The sequence below is a fragment of the Carcharhinus amblyrhynchos genome, chromosome 26 (assembly GCF_965287045.1).
Source record: "Carcharhinus amblyrhynchos chromosome 26, sCarAmb.v2.hapA, whole genome shotgun sequence".
Taxonomy (NCBI): domain Eukaryota; kingdom Metazoa; phylum Chordata; class Chondrichthyes; order Carcharhiniformes; family Carcharhinidae; genus Carcharhinus; species Carcharhinus amblyrhynchos.
In genome coordinates this window covers 8,360,983-8,381,158 of record NC_137349.1, presented here as the reverse complement: position 1 = coordinate 8,381,158, position 20,176 = coordinate 8,360,983, and positions in this window count along the sequence as shown.

Below are 20,176 nucleotides of genomic sequence, written 5' to 3'. Positions count from 1 at the left end.
TCACAGCGCCAGGGTCCTGGGTTTGATTCCCAGCTCAGGTCACTGTGTGTGGAGTTTGCACATTCTCCTCATGTCTGTGTGGGTTTCCTCTGGGTGCTCCGGTTTCCTCCACAGTTCGAAGATGTGCGGGTTAGGTTGATTGGCCATGCTAAGAAATTGCCCCTTAGTGTCCAGGGATGCGTAGATAAGAGGGATTAGTGAGTAAATGTGTAGGGATATGGGGATAGGGCCTGGGTGGGATTGTGGTCGGTGCAGACTCAATGGGCTGAAGGGCCTCTTTCTGCACTGTAGGGTTCTATGATTCTATGATAAGGCTGGAACATGTCCATAACAAACAGTATCTATAACTAACCTTTAACATAAAGTGTCCCAGGAGATATTGGGAGCAAAGGTAGTTTTTCAATTATTGCACAACATTGGGAAGCATTCATGATCCCTTGGTTACCGAAGCAGCAAGAGCTGGAGAGTTACATGCACCCTACACAAGTGCCAGACAATGACCATCTCCAACTAGAGAGAATATAACCAAGACTGAATTTCCCCACTAATCAACATTCTGGAAGTTACCATGGAGCAGAAACTGAACTCAAACAGCCATACAAATAATGTGATTCCAAGGGCAGGTCAGAGGGTGGGAATTCTGCAGATAGTAACTCACCGGCAGACTTCCCAAAGCCTATCCACCATCTTCACGGCACAGGTCAGGAGTATGATGGAATACTCTCCACTTGTCTAAATGAATGTGGCTTCAAAAACAAGAAGTTAAACACCAGCACATTCACCACTTGGGGGTGATGGGAATGCCATTGAAATAGTAACCCAGAGGCCCAATGCTCTGGGGACATGGGTTCAAATCCAAAAAAGCTACTCCCGGTAATGCCAACATCAAGCCATTACTGATTGTTACAAAAACACATCAGGTTCATGAATGCTGTTTAGGGAGGGAGTGAAGTCTTCATCTGGCCTGGCCTACATCTGACTCAACTTGACTGGCACTTAACAACCCTCTGAAATGTTGAAAGGCCACAAATGAATAAAGAAAAAAGTCCGCCACCATGTCCTCCACCACTGACACCCAGTAGCCGCCATGTGTGCTCTCTGATGCACAGCAGCAACTCACCAAGGCTCCTTCGACAGCCCCTCCCAAATCTGCAACCTCTACCATCTAGAAGGACAAAGGTGGCAGACACGTGGGAACAGCACCACCTGCAAATTCCCCTCCAATCCACACACCATCCTGACTTGGGAAGAGGCCAGTTTAAAGTAGGGTTTTTGGCTCTTTGTAGTGTAGACTACATACTCATTGACAACTCACTATAAAATCATTGCAGTAGAGTTAGGCCATTCAGCCCATCAAGTCTTTTCCACTATTCAATCACAGGTGAGAGGATTCTCAATCCCATTCTCAAAGCCTCTTCCCCGTACCAAAAAAGTCACGATTATACTCAACTGTACACAAAGTTTTGAGGGGTGGGTAGACATTTAGCTCTGACTGCACCCAAAATTTAACTTCAAGATTCTGTTTTGCTTACTGACCCCTCCCAACCTTGTCCCAATCCAGTTTAATGTTCTTTCTCAATCACACATCTCAGCCTAAACCTCTACTCCCCGAATCCATCTGACTTTCAGACAACTGCCCATCTCTGCTTCACTGTTGGAGGTTGGCCTTACAGTCACTGCAATCAAAACAAAATTCACTTCTAATGCTTAGAAACACAAAAAACCATCCCCCCCCCAATTTTGCCTTCAGTCTTCTCCTTTTCACTCAACTTTCCCAATTACCCTTCATGAGAAAGAAAGGGAAACGAGGCTAAAGTTAAGACGCATCTGCCATGATCTGATCAAATATGGAAGTCTTGATGGGCTGAATGGCCTCCTCTTGGAGGCCATTCAGCTTCAACATTCATTTCTGTGTTTTTTAAAATACAAATGCTTGGAGGTCAAAAATTGCTGTAATTAAATTGTATACAAACCAATCATGTATTATTTTAAAACCCTTTGGTCCAATCAAAGGCAACCCCTCAGTAACCCACCCGAGGCAAACAACGTCCAAGATCTGGCAGTTTGCCAATATTTTTTGACCAGCCCCCAAAGTGGGAGTTTTGTCCTCCACTCACTGACTAGAGTTCTCTCTCTTGTCCCAGTGGCAGGATGAGTCATCTGAGAAGTTTATGGAGAGTCATTTCCACAGGGTCCAGGTTTTCATCCAAATCTCTGTTGGTTTCCAAGTCTGTTGGAACAGAGGGGACATTTTCAAATCATTAACAAGGGAGAGAATCAAACTAACAAAACTATTTGTTTATAAAGGAGTCTCTTGGCCACTGATTCTTGGAACAAATTCTTCACATATCTGGAAGAGGGTCTACAGTGTTCCAAGAGTTGGCTCCTCACTATCTTCTCAAGGGCATTTTCCAGCACTTTCTGGTTTTGTTAGAGATAAACCTTGGGCTGTTATCTCTGAAGGGGAAGATGGTGCAGGACTTTGGGTAAAGAGGGAATAGTTGTTCGAACAAAGTCCACACCTGTGCAACTTGTACACATGCTGTAAACATTTGTACTTCAGACATTCCCAGATTTGCTAGCTGGAAAATTGACAGGACAGAAAAGCAACAAGAAAAATCCCTCCAGCGACACATTCAACATCCTAAACTTACCACAGGATACAGGAGGAGAGGTCGGAAAGAGAGTGCGAGCTTGTTTGGCTTTAGTACTTCCCCTGGTTACAAGTCTCTGATGTTCATCCCAAAGTTGATTCCAAATGTTTAATTTTGTTGTACCGGGAGTGTATTGAAACTCTGGAATTAACAAAACACAATAAAAAGACAAGTCAACATGTGATTGAGAGAGAGAGAGAGAGAGAGAGTCAACAAAGCAAAGGATTGGTTTGTAGGATGCAAGATACTCCGTGTTGTTCCTGAGGCAGGCAATGTTTCAATAACCTTTGCCTCCTGTCCCCAAGGCCTCATTCCCCATTGGGCACTGCAGGGGTGGGGTGCATTATTGACCCTAATAATCACATTTTAATTTGACGTTTTTAAGTTTCCTTTGTACTTTCATTTTGTTTGGGCAGTTCCCCCTCCTTTTGGGGAGGTGCCCCTTTTACTTTGTCCTGATTTAACTTGAGTTTGTTTATCTAATTTGACCTTAAAAGAGACCAAGGCCTCATTCAGGTATCCAATTAGCATCACTCATGTGTCAACTCCAAAACCCCCCATTTTTATGGAAAAGCAGGATAATGAGGTACCGTGCACTCCAATAGCCACTCCCTCAGGAAATCTCCCATGCACCCAAATCACCACTTGTGACTGCTGTCCTTAGGTGTCTGTCAAGTCATTCTTTTTGCCCTTGTTCCACCACTGAGTTATACCTTCAGCTGCCTCAGTTCCAAACTTTGCAATTCCCACCCCAATCCACCCACTTTCTCTCTCCCTTCAATTCCCTAACCAAATCCTTCACCCTCTCCAAACCCCTCTCCCCCTCTCCTCTAAAACCTCCTTATTTGTCCTGACATGGTCCAATGTGCTATTTTGTTTGCTAATGTTCTGTGAAACACCTTGGGATATCTTGCTGTGTTAAAGGTGCTATATACATGAACCTGGACAATGGGTTACAGTGGGGAGTGTGCAGAAATGATTCACAAGATTGGTCTTGGGGATGAGGAATTTAGCTGCTTGGATGGACTGAAGAATGGGTTGAGTGGAGATATTCAAAGTCATGGGGTGTCTTGACTGAATACATTGGAGAAAAAATATTCCCACTGGACGAAGATTGGAGAACCAGAGGACACGGATTTAAGGGAAATCGCAAAAGAAGCAATAGTGACGGAAGGAGTTTCTAACCATGCAGAGAGAGTGGTTAGGATCTGAAATGTGCTGTCAGAATGATTGGCGGCAGGTTCAAACGAGGCATTCGAGGGAGAATTGGACCGTTATCTAAAAAGGAGGAAAGTACAGGATCAAGGGGAGAAGGTAAGAGTGGCAAATTACTCCCACGGAGACCCAGAGGCAACAGGATGGGCTAAAAGGCTTCCTCCTGTGCTGTGACCATTCTGCGGTTGGAACCTATTCTGCTCCGAGTTCATTCACAGTAAAAAGTCTGACAACACCAGGTTTTAGTCCAACCTATTTATTTGATAATATACTCACAAGCTTTCGGGGTTAGCCCCTTCGTCAGGTGAATGGAGAGTTCTGGCCTCAGACAGAGCATATAAAGCACAGACAGTTTAGAGATTACTGATTAGAATGCGAATCCTTACACCTAACCTGCTGTTCAAGACCTGAAGTGGCTGATAATGTGAGTGGAAGGAGCACTGATCACAGTTTAAAGAGATGTGTATTGTCTCCAGACAGTACAGTAAGTGAGGTTTTGCAAACCCAGGCAAGTCACGGGGGTTACAGATGGTGCGACATGAACCCAAGATCCCTGTTCAGAATGGGGGGGCAGTGGTTAGCGCTGCTGCCTGTCAGCTCCAGGGACCCAGGTTCGATTCCTGGCTTGGGTCACTGTCTGTGCGGAGTCATACACACACCAGCAAGTTTGATTCTAGAATCCCATTATTTCACATGAAAAAACATTAAAATTACTTTATAAACCCCCCGATCCTACTAATCCACTTAACCTGCACAGCTTTGGACACTAAGGGGCAGTTTAGCATGGCCAATCCACTTAACCTGCACATCTTCAGCCTGAAGAATGGATTTAATTAATCATTGAAAGTGTTAAATTAAAAGCGGAGGAATTTAGAGTAGCTAAGAGCAGTGGGCGAGAAGAGGATTGGGAAAGGTTTAAATGTCAACAAAGATTGACAAAAAAGTTGATAAAGGAGGGTAGAAGAAGCTATGAAGCTGGGCTAGCACTTAATATAAAAAAGGATAGCAAGAGTTTTTATAAATATATAAAAAGGAAGAGGCTGGCTAGGGTGAACGTTGGTCCCTTAGCGGATGAGAAAGGGGACCTAGTGGTAGGGGATGGGGATATGGCTAAGGTCTTGAATAACTTTTTTGTTTCTGTCTTCACGGAGGAGGACGTGAATAATTTGCCGGGTGTTAGCGATGGAAAGGTGGTAGGACTGGAGGGTCTTAATGACATTACTGTTACTAGAGAGGTGGTGCGCGACAGACTGGAGGGGCTGATTGTGGACAAGTCCCCAGGACCGGATGGAATGCATCCGAGGGTTCTGAAAGAAATGGCGGAGGTGATAGTGGATGCCTTGGTGGTTATTTTCCAGACGTCGCTGGATTCCGGGGAAGTGCCGGAGGATTGGAAAACGGCTAATGTTACGCCGTTGTTTAAGAAGGGTGCCAGGCAAAAGGCGGGGAATTACAGGCCGGTTAGTTTAACGTCTGTGGTAGGTAAAATGTTAGAATCCGTCATTAAGGAGGAAATTGCGAGGCATCTTGAAGGGAATTGCTTGATAGGGCAGACGCAACACGGTTTCATTAAAGGGAAGTCGTGTCTGACAAATTTACTGGAGTTCTATGAGGATGTGTCTAGGGCGGTGGATAGAGGAGAGCCGGTGGATGTGGTCTTTCTGGATTTTCAGAAGGCGTTTGATAAGGTACCTCACAAGAGGTTACTGCAGAAGGTCAGAGGACATGGAGTTGGGGGTAGGGTGTTAGCGTGGATAGAGGATTGGTTGTCAAATAGGAGGCAGAGAGTGGGGGTCAATGGGTGCTATTCGGATTGGCGGTTGGTGACTAGTGGGGTGCCCCAGGGGTCGGTGCTGGGGCCTCAGCTATTTACCATTTATATAGATGATCTGGAGGAGGGAACCGAGTGTAGGGTGTCGAAATTTGCTGATGACACCAAGATTGGGGGAAAGGCAAATTGTGCGGAGGGTGTGGAGAGTCTGCAGAAGGATCTAGATAGGCTGGGTGAATGGGCCAGGAAATGGCAAATGGAATTTAATGTTGGCAAGTGTGAGGTGGTCCACTTTGGTAGGAAGAATGGTAGGAAGGACTATTACTTACGTGGCGAAAAACTGCAGCAGGCGACGGTGCAGAGGGACCTCGGGGTCCTTGTGCATGAGTCGCAAAAACCCAGCCTGCAGGTGCAGCAGGTGGTCAGGAAGGCGAATGGGATGCTGGCCTTCATAGCGAGGGGGATTGAATATAAAAGTAGGGAGGTCTTGCTGCAGCTGTATAGGGCATTGGTGAGGCCGCAGCTGGAGTACTGTGTGCAGTTTTGGGCGCCGCACCTGCGCAAGGATATTTTGGCCTTGGAGGGAGTGCAGAGGAGGTTTACTAGGCTGATACCGGAGTTGAGGGGGTTGAGCTATGAGGAGAGGCTGAATAAACTAGGCTTGTACTCGTTAGAGTTTAGAAGAATGAGGGGAGATCTCATTGAGACGTATAAGATGATGAATGGGATGGATAGGATAGAGGTGGAAAGACTCTTCCCGCTCAAAAAAGACAGTAGGACTAGGGGGCACAGCCTCAAGATAAAGGGGGGGCAGTTCAGAACGGAGTTGAGGAGGAACTTCTTCACTCAAAGGGTGGTGAATCTCTGGAATTCTCTGCCCGTTGAAGTGGTGGAGGCTGCCTCGCTAAATATTTTTAAGAAGCGGGTTGATGGGTTTTTGATAAGAGAGGGGATTAAGGGTTATGGGGAGAGGGCGGGAAAGTGGAACTGAGCCACGACAGATCAGCCATGATCTTATTGAATGGCGGGGCAGGCTCGAAGGGCCAGATGGCCTACTCCTGCTCCTATTTCTTATGTTCTTATGTTCTTAAAACCACAGCATTGTATGAGAATAAGATAAACTAGAAAGTAGTGCCCAATCGACATGGTCAGCACTGCTGCCTCACAGCACGAGGGACCCAGGTTTGATTCCTAGCTTTAGTCACCGTCAGTGCAGAGTCTACACATTCTTGAGAAGGTGAGAGGGCATGGGGTCCAAGGGCCTTTGGCCTTGTGGATCCAGAACTGGCTTGCCTGCAGAAGGCAGAGAGTGGTTGTGGATGGGTCTTTTTCTGAATGGAGGTCAGTCACCAGTGGAGTGCCCTAGGGATCTGTTCTAGGACCCTTGCTGTTTGTCATTTTCATAAATGACCTGGATGAGGAAGTGGAGGGATGGGTAAGTAAGTTCGCTGATGACACGAAGGTCGGTGGTGTTGTGGATGGTCTGGAAGGATGTCAAAAGTTGCAGCAGGACATAAATAGGATGCAGGACTGGGCGGAGAAGTGGCAGATGGACTTCAACACGGATAAATGTGTAGTCGTCCATTTTGGCAGAACCAACGGGATGGACGAGTACACTGTCAAGGGCAGGAGTCTTAGTAGTGTTGAAGAGCAGAAGGATCTTGGGGTCCGGGTCCACAGGACTCTTAAATCGGCCTCGCATGTGGAGGAGGTGGTCAAGAAGGCGTATGGTGTACTGGCCTTCATTAATCGAGGGATTGAGTTTAGGAGTCGGGAGGTAATGCTGCAACTTTATAAGACCCTTGTCAGGCCTCATTTGGAGTATTGTGCGCAGTTCTGGTCGCCTCACTATAGGAAAGACGTAGAAGCTATTGAAAGGGTACAGAGGAGATTTACAAGGATGTTGCCTGGACTGGGAGGCATGCCTTATGAAGTTAGGTTGAGGGAGCTGGGTCTCTTTTCCCTGGCGAGATGAAGGTTGAGAGGCGACCTGATAGAAGTTTATAAAATGTTGAGAGGAATAGATAGGGTGGATTCTCAGAGGCTATTTCCCCGGGTTGAAATGGTCGCTACGAGAGGACACAGATTTAAGGTGCGGGGAGGAAAGTACAGAAGTGATGTTAGGGGTAAGTTTTTCACTCAGAGGGTGGTGAGTGAATGGAATCGGCTGCCATCAGTGATGGTGGAGGCGAACTCGCTGGGGTCTTTTAAAAGACTTCTGGATGAGTATATGGGGTTTTATGGGATTGGGGGTTATAGATAGGTCTATAGATTGGTAGGTGTTGATGTGATTGGCGCAACTCGTGGGCCAAAGGGCCTGTTTGTGCTGTAGTGTTCTATGTTCTATGTTCTATTCTCCCCATGTCGGCATGGGTTTCCTCCCACAGTCTGAAAGATGTGCTGGTTAGGTGAACTGGCCGTGCCAAATTCTCCCTCATTGTACCCGAACAGGCTCTGGAGTGTGGCGACCAAGGGATTTTCATAATAACTTCATTTCAGTGTAAGCCTACTTATGACACTAATAAATAAACTTCAAAGGATCACAAATTGTAAGAAGAATGGGGAGACACTCAGTTTTGAGCTCCTGGAAAAAGAATGAATTAGAAGTTAATTTTCTGAGCACTGATTGCAACACAGAGGACAGAGAGAATTGGAACACAGGATAATGTACATTTCCACCTCAGTAACATTGTCCATCTCTGCCCCAGTGTTGTGTACGTGGTGTCTGTCTCCAGTACAGCAGAAGTGAGTCATTTGACTTGAGGGAACCAATGGAACAATGTGAGTGATCACCCAGAGGGTGAGCCCTCCCTTGGGGAGAGTCTTCTCGCAGCCATGTAGTTGACATTATAAAGATTTGAGCTCTGTTCCAGGGCAGCCTAGAGCTGCAACTCCCGTACCAAGTGTCTCTTATCAACAGATACCTTCTGTTCCTAACAAAATCTGAAATCGCTTGGCCACGCCACAAGAACCGCAACATAACACCCAGCCACCACAGCTGATCCTCGACTGAAAACCTCATCCTTGCCTTTTTGTTACCTCTAAACTCAAAATGTTCCAATATTCTTCCAACCAGCTCTTCACCACACACCAACCCCATTCTGAGCTGGAGCTCATTCAAAATCCTACTGTTCCATATCCAAACTTGCACCAAATCCCCTTCACCCATCACCCCTTGCGATCGTAGACCTACACTGCCTTCTGGTCCAGCCATGCCCCAATTTTAAATCTTATTTTTTGTTTTCAAATCCCTTCATGGTCTCTCTGCTCCCGACTCTATCATCTCCTCCAGCCCCACAATGTTCAGAGGTCTCAGAACTCCTCCAGTTTTGGGCTCTTGCACATCTCCAATTTTCAATCACTCCATCACGGATCTCTGAGCCTCCAGCTTCCCGTGTCCTCATCTCTAGAGTTCACTAATCAATTTCTCTCACTTTCTTCAGTACCCAGCACTTGGCATCAAAGGAATGTTATCGAACAACATTTGAAGTGTTCTTGAACATTTACAATGTTAAAAGACACTGTGGAAATGGAAGTTGTTGCATTTGAAGGAGGTCAGGTGGAACAAGAGGACACAATGCAGAAGATGACAAACCAGTTGTTGGAATCTTTATCTGGTTGTCCAAACGGAACAGCAACTATTTCACATGAGGAAGGGCAAGGAATTTCCTTCTTACCTTCTCAGGTATTCTTTGTGGTGTTTTCTTTGTAAAATGTGTAGTCTTCAAAGTGTCACCAAGTTCTCTTCCCAGTGGTGTTGTCGGAGCTTGATCTTGACCCTTTATGTAGCGAGGAGTCAAAGGAACCACTGATATGGCTTTGTCCGACCGCAGATTCATTCTACACCTGGCCACTGTCTGGCCCTGAAGGAAATAGACCAAGAACAGTGTGACATCCAGAAACTGCTTGGGTCAGTCTCAGTAATGTCCCATATCTGGTATGTAACATACACACATATCAAGGGTGTTCTATAAACCACCACTTGACCAAACTATAAACCTCCCAAAACGTACCAACTGACTCAAGAACAGCTTCCCTGCTGCCATCAGACTTTTGAGTGGACCTACCTTGTACTATGTTGATTTTCCTCTACTCCCGAGTTATGGCTGTAACACTACATTCTGCACTGTCTCCTTTCCTTCTCTATGAACTGTATGCTTTGTCTGTGTAGCATATTAAAAAACAATACTTTTCACTGTTAATACATCTGACAAAAATAAGTCAAACAATTCTCTTTCTGACAGTTCCACACAAGAGGTCAGTCAGACCCCTTAGCTCATTCACCTGCATCAGATGGACACCTGAAATCCATTTACTTGACTTTGATCCATAGCTCTAACATTTAAGAAAAATCCATATTTTCCTTTCAAAGTTTGTGTAATTTGCCCTGAGAAATCTGCATTCTATACCTTCCCCTGGATAAAGGATGTATTTAATTAAAGGCAGACTGGGACTGCAGTTCAGAAACACTTGCAGCATCTTAGCTGATAAACCTAATAGAGGTTTATAAAATGTTGAGAGGAATAGATAGGGTGGATTCTCAGAGGCTATTTCCCAGGGCTGAAATGGTCGCTACGAGAGGACACCTGTTTAAGGTGCTGGGGAGCAGGAGATGTCAGGGGTAAGTTTTTTCACTCAGAGGGTGGTGAGTGAGTGGAATCGGCTGCCATCGGTGGTGGTGGGGGCGAACTCACTGGGATCTTTTAAGAGACTTCTGGATGAGTACATGGGATCTAATGGGATTGGGAGTTACAGATAGTTCTATGGCCTGGTGGGTATGGATACGATAGGTGCAACTTGTGGGCCGAAGGGCCTGTTTGTGCTGTAGTGTTCTTATGTTCTATCTTCATTCTGGTTGCAAACGACTAGACCACAAGTTCATTGGACCCTTCCCCCAGTGACTGGATGATGGGTTCAGCATTGCCCTTAACCTCTACCCTATCAGCATTCACATCCAACTCACAACAGCTAGAATAATAACACTGTCCATTTCATACCATGGAAACCAGACACTAAGTTCTGCCCCCCCCACCCAAGGGACATTCACCCTTTTATATCAAGATGGTGCTTAACTCCTTAAAGACCTGTTCTTTGAATATTGCAGTTCACACTTGTTGCTGATCTGATATTTTACTTGCTGGTGCAGCCAAAGGGTTAATTAATAGCCTGCAATGATTGTTATCAGCTGGGATTTATTTGAAGCACACACCCAGTTAACGCTGTGTAACTGCACAGTCTGCTGGAAAGAGAGAGCTTCCTCAGTGACTATGTAACCTGTTCCTGGACCTGGCGTAACGCACCATTTACAGGTCCAGGCAGCGGGCGATCGGTGGGGGGACATCTATCCTGACTGTCTGCCCCTTTACTGTGGCTATGTTCATGGCCGGGTGTCCCTGGAGAGGGAGCACACGGTGTCCGCAGGCACAGTCGATGCCTTCCATGCCCGCTGGGCACCACAGGGACTGGGTTGTATTATTAACCCCTTCAGTCACATTTTAATTTGATGTTTTAAGTTTCCTTTCCACTTTGTCTTTGTTTCGGGTGGTTCTCCTCCTTTTAGGGAGCTGCCCCTTTTTGAGTTATCCTGAAGTTAGTTTGATGTTGTTTATTTGGTTGAACAAAAAGATATTCCTGATTAAGGAGGCCACAAAAAGATGTCCTCAGTGGCTATGTTCAATATGTGAGCTAGATTAGGTGGTGTATTTTGACAATGCTCTTGCATTGCCAGAGACATGGATCTTATTCAGTTTTTCATCAGGAAAAACAAGTTAGTGAACAACAAGAGTTGTTGTCGCCCACATTCTCCTTCATCCCATATCGCTGAGGCCAATTCGAATGAATTTAACACTGGCTGGGATCTCCCAGCCCCACTCGAAACACCATCTACCACACCCTGGAGAATATTTCCTTAGTGATACTTGACAGAAGAACTAGAAAAACATCTTGTAAAAAAAACATTTTAAATATTTGTAATGCGTGTGAGGCTAAGATATCTTCTCTGTTCATCATGTAGATAAGTTAAATCTGAGAATGAGCATTGTAAGACTATTAAACTGATGAATTTATTTATTTATTAGGAACAAGTAGGCTTACATTCACGCTGAAAATCCCCAAGTTACCAGACTCTGGTGCCTGTTTGGATACACTGAGGGAGAATTTAGCACGGCCAATGCACTTAACCAGCACGTCTGAAGCTTGGGAGGAAGCCGGAGCACCCGGAGGAAACTCAGACAGACACGGGGAGAACATTGGGCTAGAGTTAGCCTAACTACGATATTTGCAATAATAATAAACCATAATAGGGTCTACCAGTGCTCACTATCTTCCAATGAATGGTGAGGCACTGGGGGAAATCAGCCCACACACACAAGTTTATTTTAACAAGAGTCAACAGCATGGAGGCGGGTGGGGAAAGGGAGGGAGGGAGGTTTAGAGGAAATTAGCAAGCAGCAATGACTAATTAAAAAGCTCCACAGAATAATTTATCTCTGAGTGAAGCAATTGGATTAATCACAGATCACAGTTGATGAGGGAGTTTACCAAGTGAGTGATGCCAGTTCCCGTGGGCATCGCATGCTTCATACTGCCTGGGTCTATCTGTAATCTGTTTACACTCTGCTTTGATACTAATTAGCAAACAGGTGAGTTAAATGATGTAGTTCATGCCTTTGTGGTTTGGTTTCAATACTGCTGAAGGCAATATGGATGCTAATGAGGCCAATTATTGAAGTGTTGAGAGAAATTGATGCATCCCATGCAGAATAAGACTTCTACAGCGATGTTCTACTTTTAATTAAGAATAATACTAAAATGGATTGAGAGCAGCACTAAATCAAACTTCCCCTGACAGGCAGTTCTAGAACAGAAAGATTTCATCCATTGTCTCTGCTGAGTCGGATTTTTAAAAAATTCATTTATGGGACATGGGTGTCACTGACTAGGCCGTTGTTTATTGCCCATTCCAAGTTGTCCTTGAGAAGGGGGTGGTGAGCTGCCTTCTTGAATCATCGCAGTCAACGTGCTGTGGCATGACCCACAATGCTGATCAGTGTCTAGGGTACAACTCTTGTTTCCAACTTGCTCAAGAATTCCAACTCAAGGGAGGTAATTTTGATTTTGTGCAATAAGATGGGTGACAATGAACACGCTTAAGTTTATTTATTAGTGTTACAAGTCAGCTTACAGCGACACTGCAATGAAATTACTGTGAAAATTGCCCAGTCACCACACACTCCAGTGCCTGTTCAGGTACACCGAGGGAGAATTTAGCACAGCCAGTGCACCTAACTAGCACATCTTTTGGATTGTGGGAGGAAACCCATGTAGACACAGGGAGAATGTGCAGACTCTGCACATACAGTGACCCACGCCGGGAATCGAAACTGGGTCCCTGGCAATGCTAACCACTGTGCTGCCCACTATATGCCCCTCCGGATTGTAAATTTTAACAGCTATTGCATAAAGTCAAAATTGTGCAGCACCTCCCCCCCAACCCCCCCACTCCTCCCCTCCACTCCCTCCCACCCCCCACTACTCCCCCCACTAACCCCCCCACCCCTCCCCACCAACCCCCCCACCCCTCCCCACCAACCCCCCCCCAATAACCCCCCCCACACCTCCCCACCAACCCCCCCCCAATAACCACCCCCACCCCTCCCCACCAACCCCCCCCCCAATAACCACCCCCACCCCTCCCCACCAACCCCCCCCCAATAACCCCCCCCACCCCTCCCCACCAACCCCCCCCCAATAACCCCCCCCACCCCTCCCCACCACCCCCCCCAATAACCCCCCCCCACCATCCCCCCCACCCCTCCCCACCACCCCCCCCCACCCCTCCCCACCACCCCCCCCAATAACCCCCCCCACCCCTCCCCCCCAATAACCCCCCCCCAATAACCCCCCCCACCACCCCCCCAATAACCCCCCCCACCCCTCCCCCCCAATAACCCCCCCACCCCTCCCCACTACCCCCCCAATAACCCCTCCCCACCACCCCCCCCACCCCTCCCCCCCAATAACCCCCCCACCCCTCCCCACCACCCCCCCCAATAACCCCCCCCACCCCTCCCCACCACCCCCCCAATAACCCCCCCCACCCCTCCCCACCACCCCCCCCAATAACCCCCCCTACCCCTCCCCACCACCCCCCCCAATAACCCCCCCCACCCCTCCCCACCACCCCCCCAATAACCCCTCCCCACCACCCCCCCACCCCTCCCCCCCAATAACCCCCCCACCCCTCCCCCAATAACCCCCCCCACCCCTCCCCACCACCCCCCCCAATAACCCCCCCTACCCCTCCCCACCACCCCCCCCAATAACCCCCCCCACCCCTCCCCACCACCCCCCCACCCCTCCCCACCACCCCCCCGCAATAACCCCCCCCACCCCTCCCCACCACCCCCCCGCAATAACCCCCCCCACCCCTCCCCACCACCCCCCCGCAATAACCCCCCCCACCCCTCCCCACCACCCCCCCGCAATAACCCCCCCCCACCCCCCCCACCACCCCCCCGCAATAACCCCCCCCACCCCTCCCCACCACCCCCCCGCAATAACCCCCCCACCCCTCCCCACCACCCCCCCCGCAATAACCCCCCCCACCCCTCCCCACCACCCCCCCGCAATAACCCCCCCCACCCCTCCCCACCACCCCCCCACCCCCCCCCAATAACCCCCCCCACCCCTCCCCACCACCCCCCCACCCCTCCCCACCACCCCCCCCAATAACCCCCCCCACCCCTCCCCACCACCCCCCCAATAACCCCCCCCACCCCTCCCCACCCCCCAATAACCCCCCCCACCCCTCCCCACCCCCCCAATAACCCCCACCACCCCCCCAATAACCCCCACCACCCCCCCATAACCCCCCCCACCCCTCCCCACCACCCCCCCCAATAACCCTCCCCATCCCCCCCAATAACCCCCCCCACCCCTCCCCACCCCCCCAATAATTGTGGATTGGAAATATATCAGAAGACAGGATCATTTTTAACGATGATGCCCTCCACAGTAAAATAGCCTTTAGCCAGACAGTGAAATATGGCCACATGACCGAAAGCTAACTGATGCATACGGAAATGCGCTCTAATGTTTTTGTCCTGGAGAATATTAGGAAAAGGTTTCGAGGTTGACTGTACCTGCAGTGTTCAGCAAATGATCATTTTCAGAAACACTGTAACTGACAGATGATGATTTCAGATCAGATGCAGGGCATTTAAGAACATAAGAAGTAGGAGCAGGAGTAGGCCATCTAACCCCTCGAGCCTGCCCCGCCATTCAATAAGATCATGGCTGATCTGAAGTGTTCCACTTTCCCGCTTTCTCCCCATAACCCTTAATTCCCCTGTCTATCAAAAACCTCTCTACCCGTGACTTAAATATATTTAGTGAGGTAGCCTCCACCACTTCAATGGGCAGAGAATTCCAGAGACTCACCACCCTTTGAGTGAAGAAGTTCCTCCTCAACTCTGATCTAATCTGCACCCCCCCCTTATCTTGAGGCTGTGCCCTCTAGTCCTGCTATCATTTCTTAAGCAGGAAGAATCTCTCTACCTCTACCCTATCCATCCCCTTCATTATCTTATATGTCTCTATATGCATTTACATTAACTCTGCAATGTTAATGCTGTATGCATTTTCACAAAGCAAGGAGGGAAGAGGAGACTCCTACCAAGCAAGGCCATTATGTTGCCCCTGAAGGAGTCATGGGGGGAATCTTACCATAAGATGGCAGTGTGTTGTTTCCGGCGAGGAAAATTGGCTTTTGTCTCTGCAAAAGCAGATCAGTTTTCTCTTCAAATTCTACCACAGACTGCCAGAAAAATCAAGGAGTTGTCATGTGGGGGAGGGCAGGCCTCAGCACGCTTGCAAAGCCAGGCTGGACTGAGATTTGGGCGCCACGTTTAGAGGGCATCCTTATCAGAACGGTAATGAACCCACCTCCACCACCAGTGAGGTCTCAGGGGGCATTGCCCGGGCACTGCCTCGCCATATCCCTCTCCCCAGGGGCTATACTACCTTTACGCCCTGGGGGGATTTCCATGACAGCTTCATGTCTAGGTGGTCATAAACCACATTGATATGATGTCACTTCAGGTGCACTGTCACTATACGGCAAAGGGGTCAATATCTGGCAAAGGGAGAGTTCATGAGAAAAATTTATTTAAATCAAGTTCAAGCTGGTGAGATTTCCACCTTCTGCCGGACGTTGAACCCCCACTGCTGATCCCATGATGGCAAACCAGGGGACTCAAAACATTGGCTGTGTTTCTCTCTCCACAGATGCTGCCAAACCTGCTGAGTTTTTCCAGAATTATTTCAGATTTTCAGCAGCTGCAGTATTTTGCTTTTATTAGTCGGCTCTGATTTGACTTGATTTGTTGTCACATGTATTGGTATTCAGTGAAAAGTATTGTTTCTTGCACGTTATACAGACAAAACATACCATTCATAGAGTACACGGGGAAAAGGTAGAGTGCAGAATGTAGTGTTATGGTCATAGCTAGAGCGTAGAGAAAGATCAACTTAATTCAAGGTTAAGTCCATTCAAACGTCTGATCTTAATGTACCTGATGTTGCAGTACAGCGGCACAGCAGTGAGCACTGCTGCTTCACAGGACCAGGGACCTGGGTTTGATCCCCACTTTGGTCACTGTCTGTACAGAGTCTCCCTGTCTCTGCGTGTGTTTCCTCCGGGTGCTCCAGTTTCCTCCTACAGTCCGAAAGACATGCTGGTTAGGTGCATTGGCCATGCTAAATTCTACCTCAGTGTACCCAAAGAGGAGCCAGAGTGTGGCGACTGGGGGACTTTCACAGTAACTTCATTGCATTGTTAATGTAAGCCTACTTGTGACACTAATAAATAGACTTTAAAAATATGTAGAGTTAAAGAAATATGCTTCCTCTGACACTAAAGAGCAGCTTCCCAATGGATCTTAATACCATTTTATTCTAACTCTGGTCAAAGAAACAAGAAAAATTAATGCATAACATAGATGTGTTGCTCATTGACATACAATTGACTCATAATTACAGCACACAGTCTACCACAATAATTTAGTGTTCCATTTTTGTGTTATGCCTTACAGGCTTTGTGGTATCTTGTTAAAGGTACACACGCAACTAATGTCCAAGTTTATTCAAGAATATAAATACCAAATTTAGCATTGAAGGTCATATCCTACTCCAAGCATTTGAGAGGTGAACACAGGTAGGTACAAATGAATATAATATTTTAAATCAGTGCGCAGCGAATGGGGATCAAATGCAAGGAAATAAATCCGAATTTAGGATGAACACAATCCAGCTCACAGATAGGAGAACGGAAAATCTGTTGTTACTGTTTGAGGAACTCATCAAAAGCTAGTGTTGAGATGGTGATATTTTAAAATTTGATTTGTCACATCTTAGTATACAGTGTATTGTTTTTTGTGTGCTATACAAAGCATACTGTTCAGAGAGAAGGAAACAAGGGTGCAGAATGTAGTGTTACAGTCATAGCTAGGGTGTAGAGAAAGATCAACTTAATATAAGTAAAACCTGATGGTGGCAGGGAAGAAGCTGTTCTTGAGTCGGTTGGTGCTTGACCTCAGACTTTAGTATTTCTTTCCTGACAAAAGAAGGTAGAAGAGGGAATGTCTGGGGTGCGTGGGGTCCTCAATTACACTGGCTGCTTTTCCGAGATAGTGGGAAGTGGAGTCAGCGGATGATTGTGTATCTGGGGGAGGAGTGGTTGATTATATTGTTACCCTGCAGTGAGGGAGCAGTATGAATCTACTGCTGTCTCCAACAATGAATATCTCCACTTGCCTGATGAAGGAGAAGTACTCTGTGGGCGGCATGGTTAGCTTCACAACTCCAGGGACCTGGGTTCAATTCCCAGCTTGGGGGTCACTGTCTGTGTGGAGTTTGCACATTCTCCTTGTGTCTGTGTGGGTTTTCTCCAGGTGCTCCGGTTTCCTCCCACAGTCCAAAGATGTGCGGGTTAGGTTGATTGGCCATGCTTTAAAAATTGCCCCTTAGTGTACTAGGATGCTTAGGTTAGAGGGATTAGCAGGTAAAATATGTAGGGATATGGGGGTAGGGCCAGGGTGGGATTGTGGTTGGTGCAGACTCGATGGGCCCTTTTCTGCACTGTAGATTCTGAGTGCTAAAAGCTCATGATTCCAAATAAACCTGTTGGACTTTAAGCTGATGTTGTGAAACTTCTTACTATGCCCACCCCAATCCAACACCAGCAGTTCCACATCATGTCCAACAATGAAAGCAGTCATTCAGACTTGGACATGTCCCACCCAATGCGATACCTGACCTCAGATTATTGACATGAAGGACTAGAATCTACATTTTTTGTTATGCTGAGGTTGCATTAGCTTAGTAGTCTTTTCCTCTGGTTTCTATGGCTATGACTCATCCTTCATTTCATCACACCGCAGTATAAATATCTCCCTTTCTATGCCTTTTAGCTTTGGCAAAGGGTCATCTGGCCTCTAAATGTCAGCTCTTTTCTCTCCTTATAGATGCTGCCAGACCTGCTGAGATTTTCCAGCGTTTTGTATTAAAGCAGTGATTAGTTCATTCATTGAGGATAACTAATTGGGTGTGTAATGTTGCACATCAGGGAAGCAGACCAACTAAACTCATTCAAATGCAATAACACAATGTGGAGGTTGAAAATCAGAAATAAAAGTGAAGGAATGCTGGAAATACTTAGCAAGTCTGCCAGCATCAGTGGAGGAGGGAACAGTTAAGATCTCATGGTTTATGAGGCTGTGTTCTCAGCCCCTTGTATGGATGGGCTTGCAGCTGTCAAGAAAGGAAATTCAATAACTCACAGCTTTGCCGTTTGATTCACATTCTGGAGAATTCACGGAAGGTCAAAGTCACGCATACAGCAGTCTGCAAGGTAAATCTCTGATATATTCTACCATATTGAATCTGCACTGACCATAATCCCTCCCAGGCCCTATTCCCTTAACCCCCTCCTATTTACTCTATTTTTGGGCACGATGGTTAGCACTGCTGCCTCACAGCGCCAGGGACCCAGGATCAATTCCAGCCTTGGGTCACTGTCTGTGCAAAGTTTGCACATTCTCCCCATGTCTGTGCAGGTTTTCTCAAGGTGTTCCAGTTTCCTCCCGCAGTCCAAAGATGTGTGGGTTAGATTGACTGGCCATGCTAAATTTTCGCTTCGTGGCAGGAGGATTAGCAGGATAAATATGTGGGGTGTTGGGAATAGGGCCTGAGTGGGATTGTGGTTGGTGCAAATTCGATGTGGGCCTCTTTAGGGATTCTATGATGCTATAGTCCTCTTGGCACTAGGGTTAATTTAGCATGGCCAATCAATCTAACCTGCACATCTTTGGACTGAAGAATTTTCTTATGGCAAGGTAGCAAGGCCAGACCAGCAGAATGTCCAAATCTCTGCTTCAAGGATGCTTGCAAGGGTAACGTGAAGGCCCTAAACATTGATTTTCACATACAAGACACATGAAAGGGAAATGGCACCACCTGTTGGCCAGCATGCTCTACCATGACAAGTGGCTTGGCAACAGGTGCCAATACCAAAAACAATCCATGGCACCAGAAAACCATCTGCAGCTGTGTAGAACTTGCCTCTCAGATTGGTGTCTCCAGCCATCAGCATCACATGAAGCTACCTCTTCCCCAACAGATCTAATTTGCTGCATTACTGTCATCTTAAATATCACAATCTCAGAATTCTTTTGGTGCATGAGGTGGCCATTCGGCCCATCATGCCTGCACCGGCTCACCAAACAAGCATCATATTATTAGTGCTTTTCCCTGTACCCGTGCACATTGTTTTTATTCAAGTAATCGCCTAATACTCTCTTGAATGCCTCAACTGAACCTGCCTCCATCACACTTCCAGGCAGTGCATAGCAACAGCTAGAAGACAGCATCCGACAGGACTGCAGATTTGGCTACACAACTATGTTAACTTTAGCTGAACAATGCCGTTTGATATCAAAACTCAAGACAATGCTGCAAGAGAGAGGTGCTATTTAAATGCACATTATCTCAACTGATTATTCTAAATTAGTGCGACCACTTTGTGCCAAGCCTTAGAGCTCCAAAGGGCCAATCCTCCCCCCATTGATACTTCACAAAGGAGCTATTCTTCCAAATGCAAGAGCAAATCAACAGGAATATTGGCAGCTCCGAGATCCTGGAGTGCATCAAAGCTGAGGTCAATCCCACTTCTCAACCCAGTAATCACACCTAGCAGCAGGCAATGGTCAGCAATTAAATCAGCAATGACGCCTCCTCTTTCCAAGGTCAAAGGCAGTAAAGGTACCCAAGCAATTCCAGCACATGCCACGTAACTCAGCACAGACTAAGGCCTAAACCTAAGTGTAAGGTGGGTGTGGGAGTTTCAACTATCGGATAGGCCAACAACCTAACATGGTAGCACAGGAATTACAGTATTTCAAACAACCAGGGTTAGGTTACAAATGCAGCCTTGTCAGTATTATTCCTATATGGAGAACAATCATAGCTAGGAACCTGA